At 36.9% G+C, this 11,464-nt stretch overlaps 1 long non-coding RNA gene across 1 annotated transcript in view; it reads right to left on the bottom strand.

The window, feature by feature from the left end:
• Positions 1–539: 539 nt before the first annotated feature.
• LOC129644653 (uncharacterized) overlaps positions 540–11,464 on the bottom strand; it is a 31,443-nt gene continuing 20,518 nt past the window's right edge. The window contains exon 4 of the long non-coding RNA XR_008710911.1: positions 540–1,464. This is a non-coding gene — a long non-coding RNA (uncharacterized LOC129644653). The remainder of the gene's footprint in view (positions 1,465–11,464) is intronic.

Here is an 11,464-nt window from a genome sequence, read left to right as displayed (position 1 = left end):
TTTTTCCTTTCTGTTCCTTCACATTTCCCCATTTCTGGAAGTTGTCTATTGACTTTTCTATGACAGGCTTGATTGGATTAACCCATCTCTCCCACGTATTTGTCTCTAATATCCTTACAAAAGGATATCTTAGACATATTCTCATGGTTACTGCAGAGAAGTGAGAGAAAATTGTAACACAAAGGTACTTCTCAAGCCCCTCCTTGATGTCAGTCAGTCAGTCTGGCCATCTCTTTTTTTTTCCCTTTTTTCACCAAAACAAGTAGCATCAAGAGGCACAAAGTAGAGGAGTAAGAAAATACACTCCAACTATGTAGTTCAGTGAATTTCAGAAGCCATGGATACAGGGAGAGGTGCCCAGCTGAGGTCATCTGTACATTCAGCTGTACCTGTTTACCTTGTGAAATGTTTCTTTTTCTCTAGTAATGACTTTTTTTTTTGCTTAAATTTGAATTTATGATTATTAGTCTAGATAGATCCATTTTATTTTTGTTAATAGTTTCATGGAATTCCTCTTTCTAGCTCTTTACTTTCCCCTTTAGAGTCCATATTTTTTTTCCTTTTTTTTTTTTTTTTTTAGCAACAAAATGTTTTTTATTTTTTCCCAATGCTGATGCTCTTTGTGCTTTATTTGGCATATTTAATTCATTTCCATTTGTTGGTATAACTGATACCACTCATTTTACTTTATCTTTCCTCTTTGACCCATCACTTGCTGCCTTCATTTGATTAACTATGAATATGTTTTAGTATTTCATTTTGCATTCTACTATTTTACTATTTATTCATCCTTTTACTGTCCTTTTACCACCTACCATAAAGATTACAGCATGGTTTTAATGTATTGAATCTAAAGTAAATTACTGTTTTTACCACTTCCCACAATACCAGTAGTACCTTCAAACCATTAAGCTCTATTTATGCCTTTCTCAACTTTTGCATTACCATGAATATGTCTATGGAGGTACATACTGTTGGACTTTATAGGGACTTGCAATTGTTGTTTAGCAGAGTAAGTTTCAATTTTATCCATAATTGCTACCACTCAGGTTATTTCACTGCTTCTTGCATTTACATATTTCCACATGGAATAATTTTCTTTCTGCAAGAAGCATATACTTTAGTTTTTAAATATATATTTGTTTCTCATTTACCGACTCCTTGAGTCTTTGTGAATATCTTTGCTCTTACTTTGTTTTTAAGAGAATTTAAGTGTATGTCATTGCTTAGAGTGAATCCTCCAACTATTTCTTCCTATGGTATACCTACTCTGCTAATTTTTATGGCTGATGTAACAGAGTACTACAGACTGGGAGCTTAAACAACAGAAATTTATTTTCTCACAGTTATGGAGACTAGAAGTCTAACATCAGGTGTCAGCAGGTTTGGTTTCTTCCGAGGCCTCTCTCCTTGACTTACAAGTGGGCACGTGGACCTCCTTCTGTATCTACAGGCCCCTTTCATCTGTATGTGTTCATGCCAAAGAAGGAAAAAAAAATTGATCATATAAATGTTAATTAAAAGCATACAAGACAGAAAAAGAGTGGGAGATGAAAATTGGAATAAAAAACAAGCACAGTGAATAGAAAATAGTAACAAAAATAGTCAATATTAATCCAACCATACCGGTAATCATTTTGAACATCAATGGTCTAAATGTACCAGTTAAAAGACAGGTTGTCAGATTGGATCAGAAAACATGACCCAAGTCTACGTTGACTCTGAAAAACCTACTTTAAATATAAAGACACTTTTGACTAAAGGTAAATTGATGGAGAAAAATATTCCGTGATAACACTAATCAGAAAATAAGCAAGAATAGCTATATTAAGAAAAAGCAGACTTAAAAGTAAAGGATAAAAAGAGCATATTACATAATGATAAAAAGGTCAGTTCTCCAACAAAAGGTAGCAATTCGTAATGTGTATGTGCCTATTGACAGAGCCTCAAGCTACAAGAAGCAAACACTGATAGAAATGTAAGGGGTAAGAGATTAATCTACTGTTAGAATTGAAGATTTCGTTACCCTCTTTCAGAAATGGACAGATCCAGAAAGTAGAAAACCAGTAAGGGCATAGCTGAACTCAATACCACCACCAATCAACTGGATATAAGTGGCATCTATATGCTACTTCATCCAACAGGAGGATGCATATTTTATTTTCAAAGTCACATGCAGTATTCACTAAGATAGGTCACATTCTTGGCCATAAAACACATCTTCACAAATGAAAAAGAACAAAAATTATAAAATGTCTGCTCTCAGATCTCGAGGGACTTCAGCTAGAAATCGATGAAAGAAACATAACTGGAAAATTTCAACATGCAAAACTCAAACAACATATTTCTAAATTATCCATGGGTCAAAGAGGAAACCACAGGAGATATTTGAAAATATTTTGAACTGAATGTAAACACAACTTATCTAAATTGGTGGGTGCAGTAAAAGCAAGGCTGTGGAGGGAGGGGTGAGTAGATTAAGCATGAAGGATTTCTAAAGCAGTTAAACATGTACATAACCCTCTAATGGTAGATCCATGTCATTATACATCCCAGCCTCAAAGAAGCTTCAGCTTTTTGGAGTGATTTGTGGTTCCATACAAATTTTAAGATTCTTTGCTCCAGTTCTGCCAAAAATACCCTTGATAATTTGATAGGGATTGCATTGAATCTAGGTTGCTCTGAGGAGTATGGATATTTTATTTTATTTTTTTATACATCAGTGTCTCTTTTGCTGTCTTGTATACAGGGTTATTGTTACCATCTTTCTAAATTCCATATATATGCATTAGTATACTGTATTGGTGTTTTTCTTTCTGGCTTACTTCACTCTGTATAATAGGCTCCAGTTTCATCCACCTCATTAGAACTGATTCAAATGTATTCTTTTTAATGGCTGAGTAATACTCCATTGTGTATATGTAACATAGCTTTCTTATCCATTCATCTGCTGATGGACATCTAGGTTGCTTCCATGTCCTGGCTATTATAAACAGTGCTGTGATGAACATTGGGGTACACATGTCTCTTTCCCTTCTGGTTTCCTCAGTGTGTATGCCCAGCAGTGGGATTGTTGGGTCATAAGGCAGTTCTATTTCCAGTTTTTTAAGGAATCTCCACACTGTTCTCCATAGTGGCTGTACTAGTTTGCATTCCCACCAACAGTGTAAGAGGGTTCCCTTTTCTCCACAGCCTCTCCAGCATTTATTGCTTGTAGACTTTTGGATCGCAGCCATTCTGACTGGCGTGAAATGGTACCTCATTGTGGTTTTGATTTGCATTTCTCTGATAATGAGTGATGGTGAGCATCTTTTCATGTGTTTGCTAGCCATCTGTATGTCTTCTTTGGAGAAATGTCTATTTAGTTCTTTGGCCCATTTGTTGATTGGGTCATTTATTTTTCTGGAGTTGAGCTGTAGGAGTTGCTTGTATATTTTTGAGATTAGCTGTTTGTCAGTTGCTTCATTTGCTATTATTTTCTCCCATTCTGAAGGCTGTCTTTTCACCTTGCTTATAGTTTCCTTTGTTGTGCAGAAGCTTTTAAGTTTAATTAGGTCCCATTTGTTTATTTTTGCTTTTATTTCCAATATTCTGGGAGGTGGGTCATAGAGGATCCTGCTGTGATGCATGTTGGAGAGTGTTTTACCTATGTTCTCCTCGAGGAGTTTTAGAGTTTCTGGTCTTACGTTTAGATCTTTAATCCATTTTGAGTTTATTTTTGTGTATGGTGTTAGAAAGTATCCTAGTTTCATTCTTTTACAAGTGGTTGACCAGATTTCCCAGCACTACTTGTTAAAGAGATTGTCTTTAATCCATTATATATTCTTGCCTCCTTTGTCAAAGATAAGGTGTCCATATGTGCATGGATTTATTTCTGGGATTTCTATTTTGTTCCATTGATCTATATTTCTGTCTTTGTGCCAGTACCATACTGTCTTGATGACTGTGGCTTTGTAGTAGAGCCTGAAGTCAGGTAGGTTGATTCCTCCAGTTCCATTCTTCTTTCTCAAGATAGCTTTGACTATTCGAGGTTTTTTGTATTTCCATACAAATTGTGAAATTATTTGTTCTAGCTCTGTGAAGAGTACCATTGGTAGGTTAATAGGGATTGCATTGAATCTATAAATTGCTTTGGGTAGTATACTCATTTTCACTATATTGATTCTTCCAATCCATGAACATGGTATATTTCTCCATCTATTAGTGTCCTCTTTGATTTCTTTCACCAGTGTTTTATAGTTGTCTATATATAGGTCTTTAGTTTCTTTAGGTAGATATATTCCTAAGTATTTTATTCTTTCTGTTGCAATGGTGAATGGAATTGTTTCCTTAATTTCTCTTTCTGTTTTCTCATTATTAGTGTATAGGAATGCAAGGGATTTCTGTGTGTTGATTTTATATCCTGCAACTTTACTATAGTCATTGATTAGTTCTAGTAATTTTCTGGTGGAGTCTTTAGGGTTTTCTATGTAGAGGATCATGTCATCTGCAAACAGTGAGAGCTTTACTTCTTCTTTTCCAATTTGGATTCCTTTTATTTCTTTTTCTGCTCTGATTGCTGTGGCCAAAACTTCCAAAACTATGTTGAATAGTAATGGTGAAAGTGGGCACCCTTGTCTGTTCCTGACTTTAGAGGAAATGCTTTCAATTTTTCACCATTGAGGATAATGTTTTAATAACATTATTTCTTCCAATCCATGAGCATGATATATCTTTCCATTTCTTTGTGTCATGTTCAATGTCTTCAAGAGTGTCTTATACACTGATGTATAGATATGTCTTTTATCTCCAAGGTTAAATGTGTTCCTAGATACTTTATTTTTTTAGATGAAAATAGAATTGCTTTCTTAATTTCTCTTATAGTTTGTTATTAATGTATAGAAATGCAACAGATTTGTGTATATTGATTTTGTATCTTGCAGGTTTACTGAGTTTCATTGATTAGTTCTGATAGTTTTTGGTGGCATCTTTAGGGTTTTCTTTATGTATGTAATATCATGTCATCTGCTAATAGTTGACAATTTTACTTCTTTTCCATTTTGGATGCTTTTAATCTTGCCTGAATGTTGTGATTAGAATTTCTGGTGCTATGTTCAATAAAAGTGGTGATAATGGGCATCCTTCTCTTATTTCTGATCTTACAGGAAAAGATTTCAAATTTTCATCATAGAGTATCATGTTTGCTGTGAATCTGTCTCAGTTTGGTTCAGTTCAGTCGCTCAGTGTGTCCGACTCTTTGCAACCCCATGAACCACAACACACCAGGCCTCCCTGTCCATCACCAACTCCTGGAGTTCACTGAGACTCATGTCCATCGAGTCGGTGATGCCACCCAACCATCTCATCCTCTGTGGTCCCCTTTTCCTCCTGCCCTCAATCTTTCCCAGCATCAGGGTCTTTTCAAATGAGTCAGTTCTTCGCATCAGGTGGCCAAAGTATTGGAACTTCAGCTTCAGCATCAGTCCTTCCAATGAACACCCAGGACTGATCTCCTTTAGGATGGACTGGTTGGATCTCCTTGCAGTCCAAGGGACTCTCAAGAGTCTTCTCCAACACCACAGTTCAAAAGCATCAATTCTTCAGTGCTCAGCTTTCTTTATAGTTCAACTTTCACATCTGTACATGACTACTGGAAAAACCATAGCCTTGACTAGACGGACCTTTGTTGGCAAAGTAATGTCTCTGCTTTTTAATATACTGTCTGGGTTGGTCATTGAAGGAGGCAATGGAAACCCACTCCAGTACTCTTGCCTGGAAAATCCCATGGACAGAGGAGCCTGGTAGACTGCAGTCAATGGGGTCACTAGGAGTCAGACACGACTGAGAAACTTCAATTTCACTTTCATGCATTGGAGAAGGAAATGGCAACCCACTCCAGTATTCTTACCTGGAGGATCCCAGAGATGGGGGAGCCTGATGGGTTGCCATCTATGGGGTCACACAGAGTTGGACACGACTGAAGCAACTTAGCTAGGTTGGTCGTAATTTTCCTTCCAAGGAGTGAGCATCTTTTAATTTCATGGCTGCAATCACCATCTGCAGTGATTTTGGAGCCTAGAAAAATAAAGTCAGCCACTGTTTCCCCATCTATTTGCCCTGAAGTGATGGGACAGGATGCCATGATCTTAGTTTTCTGAATGTTGAGCTTTAAGCCAACTTTTTCACTCTCCTCTTTCACCTTCATCAAGAGGCTCTTTAGTTCTTTTTCACTTTCTGCCATAGGGGTGGTGTCATATGAATATCTGAGGTTATTGATATTTCTCCCCGCAATCTTGATTCCAGCCTGTTCTTCCTCCAGCCCAACGTTTCTCATAATGTACTCTGCATATAAGTTAAATAAGCAGGGTGACAATATACAGCCTTGACGTACTCCTTTTCCTATTTGGAACCAGTCTGCTGTTCCATGTCCAGTTCTAACTGTTGCTTCCTGACCTGCATATAGGTTTCTCAAGAGGCAGGTCAGGTGGTCTGGTATTCCAATGTCTTTCAGAATTTTCCACAGTTTGTTGTGATCCACACAGTCAGAGGCTTTGGCATAGTCCACCTTAATTATGTTAAGATATGTCTCCTCTAAACCCACCTCGTTGAGGACTTTTGCCATAAATTGATGTTGGATTTTGTCTAATGCTATTTTTGTTTCAGCATGTATTGCTATGATATGCATCCTAACCTTTGTTCTGTTAATGTGATGTGTCACATGGACTGATTTATGGATGTTGAATCATTGTTGCATTGTTGAAATAAACCTCATTTGATCATGATTTATGATCATTTTAGCATATTGTTGAATTTGGTTTTTTAATACTTTGAGAATTTTTGCATCTGTGTTGATCAGAGTTAGTGGCCTGTGGCTTTCTTTTTTTTGATATCTTTATCCAATTTTATAATCAGGGTAATGATGGTTTAGTAGAATGAGCTTTGATGTGTTTCTTCCTCTTATTTGAAATGGTTTGAGAACAGGTGTGAGTCTTCAAATATTTGGTAGAATTCTCCTATGAAGCTGGTCTTTGTTTATTGGGAGTTCTTTTTTTTTTTTATTACCAAATCAATTTCATCACTAGTGATCAGTCTGTTCAGAATTTCTGTCTCTTCCTGATTCAGCCTTGGAAGATTGTATTTTATTAGGAATTTATCTGTTTCTTCTTTGTTGTTGTTCAGTCACTCAGTCATGTCCAGCTCTTTGCTACCCATGGACTGCAGCATGACAGGCTTCCCCTTCCATCTCCTGGAGCTTGCTCAAAATCATGTCCGTTGAGTCGGTGATGCCATCCAACCATTTCATCCTCTATTGTCCCCTTCTCCTCCTGTCTTCAATCTTTCCCAGCATCAAGATCTTTTCTAATGAGTTGTCTCTTCTTATCAGGTGGCCAAAATATTAGAACTTCAGCTTCAGCATCAGTCCTTCCAATGAATATTCAGGACTGATTTCCTTTAGGAGTGACTGGTTTGATCTTGCAGTCCAAGGGACTCTCAAGAGTCTTCTCCAGCACCACAGTTCAAAAGCATCAGTTCTTTGTTGTTCAGCCTTTTTTATGGTCCAGCTCTCACATTCATACATGACTACTGGAAAAACCATAGCTTTAACTATATGGACCTTTGTAGGCAAAGCAATGTCTCTGCTTTTTAATCTTTTTCTTCTAGCTTGTCCAATTTGCGGGCACAAAATTGTGTGTAGTAACCTCTTATGATCCTTTGTATTTCTATGGTGTGGGTTGAATCTCCTCTCTTTCATTTCTGATTGTATTTAATTTGTCCTGTTCTTTTTGTCTTGAGTCTGGCTAAAACTTTGCCAATTTTGTTTACCTTCTAAGAGAACCATCTCTTACTTTTCTTGATCTTTTTATTTTTTTAATCTCTATTTCATTTATTTCCACTCTGATATTTATTATTTCTTTCCTTCTACTAACTTTGGCCTTTCTTTTTTTTTAAACTTTATTTATATATAAAATTAGGGAAGACCTTTAGACGTTTGCATCTACTTCCCTTGTGGCTCAGATGGTAAAGTGTCTGTCTACAATACTCTTGCCTAGAAAATCCTGGTACAGGCTCCTCTGTCCATGGGGTTGCAAAGAGTCAGACACGACTGAGCAACTTCACTTTCTTTCTTAGACATTTGCTGGCAAAACTTCTTTATGGTTGGAATTATACCTTAATGTTATGAGAGGACGTATGTCTTAAATATAAATATTTGTATAACAGTACTTTAGTAATTTAATAAGTAATTTATCATGTTTTTGTGCCTGAAGTCTTCTAAATACCTTAATTTTCCATAAAAAATAAGTAAGACTTACTATAATAAATGTCTCTAAAATATTTAAAGCCATGTCCTATTGTAGTGATCATTGTAATTAATATTTTTAAACTTTTGCTTCAGATGTCAAGTTCATTATTTTGCTAAGTGATTTTAGTTTGTTTTGTGAGTCTGCAAATGTTATGAAATCAGAACAAATTGAGGGTTACGTCACCATGTTTTTTTTTAAGAAGTCATAATTCTTGTGTGTGTGTGTGGGGAGGAGGTAAATTGCCTTTTCTTAAAGCAATATAATGAATGTTCTTGAATTCATTCTAACTACCTGTAGTCTTCCTATGTAAATAACACTGCATTGATGGCATTCTAAAGAAAAGCTCAGCAAGTACAACAGCAATACAAGGCAGGTTACATTTAGGTGTCAAATGAATAAGACACATAACATCTTCAGGAAACTAATTAACTTCAGGTCAGGAGAACAGAGAGGTCCTAAAACAAGGATTTGAAGGTTAAGTTTAAAACACAGTATGTCTCTCAACATTTTAAAATTTGGTTTGCATAAAATGCTGAATATTCACAAGGGGCATTTTATTCTTTAGCCATAAATCTAATGCCAAGGAGAGTTCATAAAACTGCTGTGGCAAGTTCCAACTTGTCACCACAACGTACTCTTCGAAACCTGAGTGTAAAACAGACCTGTTATAAAGGTTTTATGTTCCCTCACAGGAACAATGTTGCAATTTGACATTATATGGTAGACCAAGCAGCAAATAAATCATAGACATGACTGAAAATATGTCATAAAGTAAGGGATACAGCTATAAATTTATGCAATTTTAAATGATAAAATTATGCTCCACGTTCTATGCAATGGGTGCAAATGTACCATGCGCTCTGATAATTCACAGGCCCCGATGAATCATAAAGACAGAGTATGTAAGATGCAATTCTACTGTATTCCAAATTTGAACTGGCTATGAGATTTAGCTAATTTTCCTCTGCTGTTTATGCCTGGAAGATTGGAGGAACTTGGTCCCTTCTTTTCCCTCCTTTTTTCACTTCCCCCCAGTCTATCACTGTGCTTCCCACCCCCTCCTCCATGTGGCTGAAACAGTTACCTGTGAATTTCAAGTTAATTCATCTCCCTAAAAGGATCATTAAAGGGCGAAACTGAGATGCGTCTTAGACCACCTTATGGCAACTGTGAGACTGCTGTTTAGACACTCCATTGCTGGTTTAGTCACTAGTGTGTCTGGCTCTCTCAGCCCCATAGAATGTAGCCTGACAGGCTCTTCTGCATCCTGTTCCCAAATAGAAGAGGATTATTGTTGTTCAGTGAGTGGCTCAGTCATGTCTGACTTTTGGCGACCCATGGGATGAAGCACGCCAGGCTTCCCAGTCCTTCACTATCTCCTGGAGTTTGCTCAAACTCGTGTCCATTGAGTCAATGGTGCTATCTAACCATCTCATCCTCTGTGAGAGTATGGAAGAGGGTATCCATGTGCTAGAGCTGACCTACATTTGCATGCAGTTTGTTTACCTTTTAAAAAAATTTTTTTTAATTATTATTATTATTTTTACTTTACCATATTGTATTGGTTTTTCCATACATCAACATGCATCCACCACGAGTGTATACATGTTCCCCATCCTGAATAACCCTCCCACCTCCCTCCCCATACCATTCCTCTGGGTCATCTCAGTGCACCAGCCCCAAGGTTCCTGTGTCCTGCATCGAACCTGGACTGGCAATTCGTTTCCTATATGATATTATACATGTTTTAATGCCACTCTCACAAATCATCCCCAGCCTCCCTCTCCCACAGAGTCTAAAAGACTGTTCTATACATCTGTGTCTCTTGTGCTGTCTCGCATACAGGGTTGTTACCATCTTTCTAAATTCCATATATATGCGTTAGTATACTGTATTGGTGTTTTTCTTTCTGGCTTACTTCACTCTGTATAATAGGCTCCAGTTTCATCCACCTCATTAGAACTGATTCAAATGTATTCTTTTTAATGGCTGAGTAATACTCCATTGTGTATATGTACCACTGCTTTCTTATCCATTCATCTGCTGATGGACATCTAGGTTGCTTCCATGTCCTGGCTATTATAAACAGTGCTGCGATGAACATTGGGGTACACATGTCTCTTTCCCTTCTGATTTCCTCAGTGTGTATGCCCAGCAGTGGGATTGCTGGGTCATAAGGCAGTTCTATTTCCAGTTTTTTGAGGAATCTCCACACTGTTCTCCATAGTGGCTGTACTAGTTTGCATTCCCACCAACAGTGTAAGAGGGTTCCCTTTTCTCCACAGCCTCTCCAGCATTTATTGCTTGTAGACTTTTGGATCGCAGCCATTCTGACTGGTGTGAAATGGTACCTCATTGTGGTTTCGATTTGCATTTCTCTGATAATGAGTGCTGTTGAGCATCTTTTCATGTGTTTGTTAGCCATCTGTTATGTCTTCTTTGGAAAAATGTCTGTTTAGTTCTTTGGCCCATTTTTTGACTGGGTCATTTATTTTTCTGGAATTGAGGTGTAGGAGTTGCTTGTATATTTTTGAGATTAGTTGTTTGTCAGTTGCTTCATTTGCTATTATTTTCTCCCATTCTGAAGGCTGTCTTTTCACCTTACTTATAGTTTCTTTTGTTGTGCAGAAGTTTTTAATTTTAGTTAGATCCCATTTGTTATTTTTGCTTTTATTTCCAATATTCTGTGAGGTGAGTCATAGAGGATCCTGCTGTGATGTAAGTCGGAGAGTGTTTTGCCTATGTTCTCCTCTAAGAGTTTTATGGTTTCTGGTCTTATGTTTATATCTTTAATCCATTTTGAGTTTATTTTTGTGTATGGTGTTAGAAAGTGTTCTAGTTTCATTCTTTTGCAAGTGGTTGACCAGTTTTCCCAGCACCACTTGTTAAAGAGATCATCTTTTCTCCATTGTATATTCTTGCCTCCTTTATTTGTTTGCCTTTTGAAAGGTAGTGGCATGGATAAAGGAAGGCAATTTCCCTTTGAATCATTAACAATGTGAAAATATCCCAGATCTCTTTCCCTCTTCTCTTTGCTCAAGGGATATTCTTGCCAGATGCGAGGCAGAAAGAAATAAGCTAAAAAACTGTTGATTTAAATATATATGATAATAAATTTATATTAAAATAAATAAATAAATATATATGATGGATAAGGGGAAAGCCTCTAGTAGCTGAGATAT

The sequence above is a fragment of the Bubalus kerabau genome, chromosome 2, assembly GCF_029407905.1.
Source record: "Bubalus kerabau isolate K-KA32 ecotype Philippines breed swamp buffalo chromosome 2, PCC_UOA_SB_1v2, whole genome shotgun sequence".
NCBI classification, from domain to species: Eukaryota; Metazoa; Chordata; class Mammalia; order Artiodactyla; family Bovidae; genus Bubalus; species Bubalus kerabau.
This window is presented reverse-complemented; position numbering and strand designations above follow the sequence as displayed.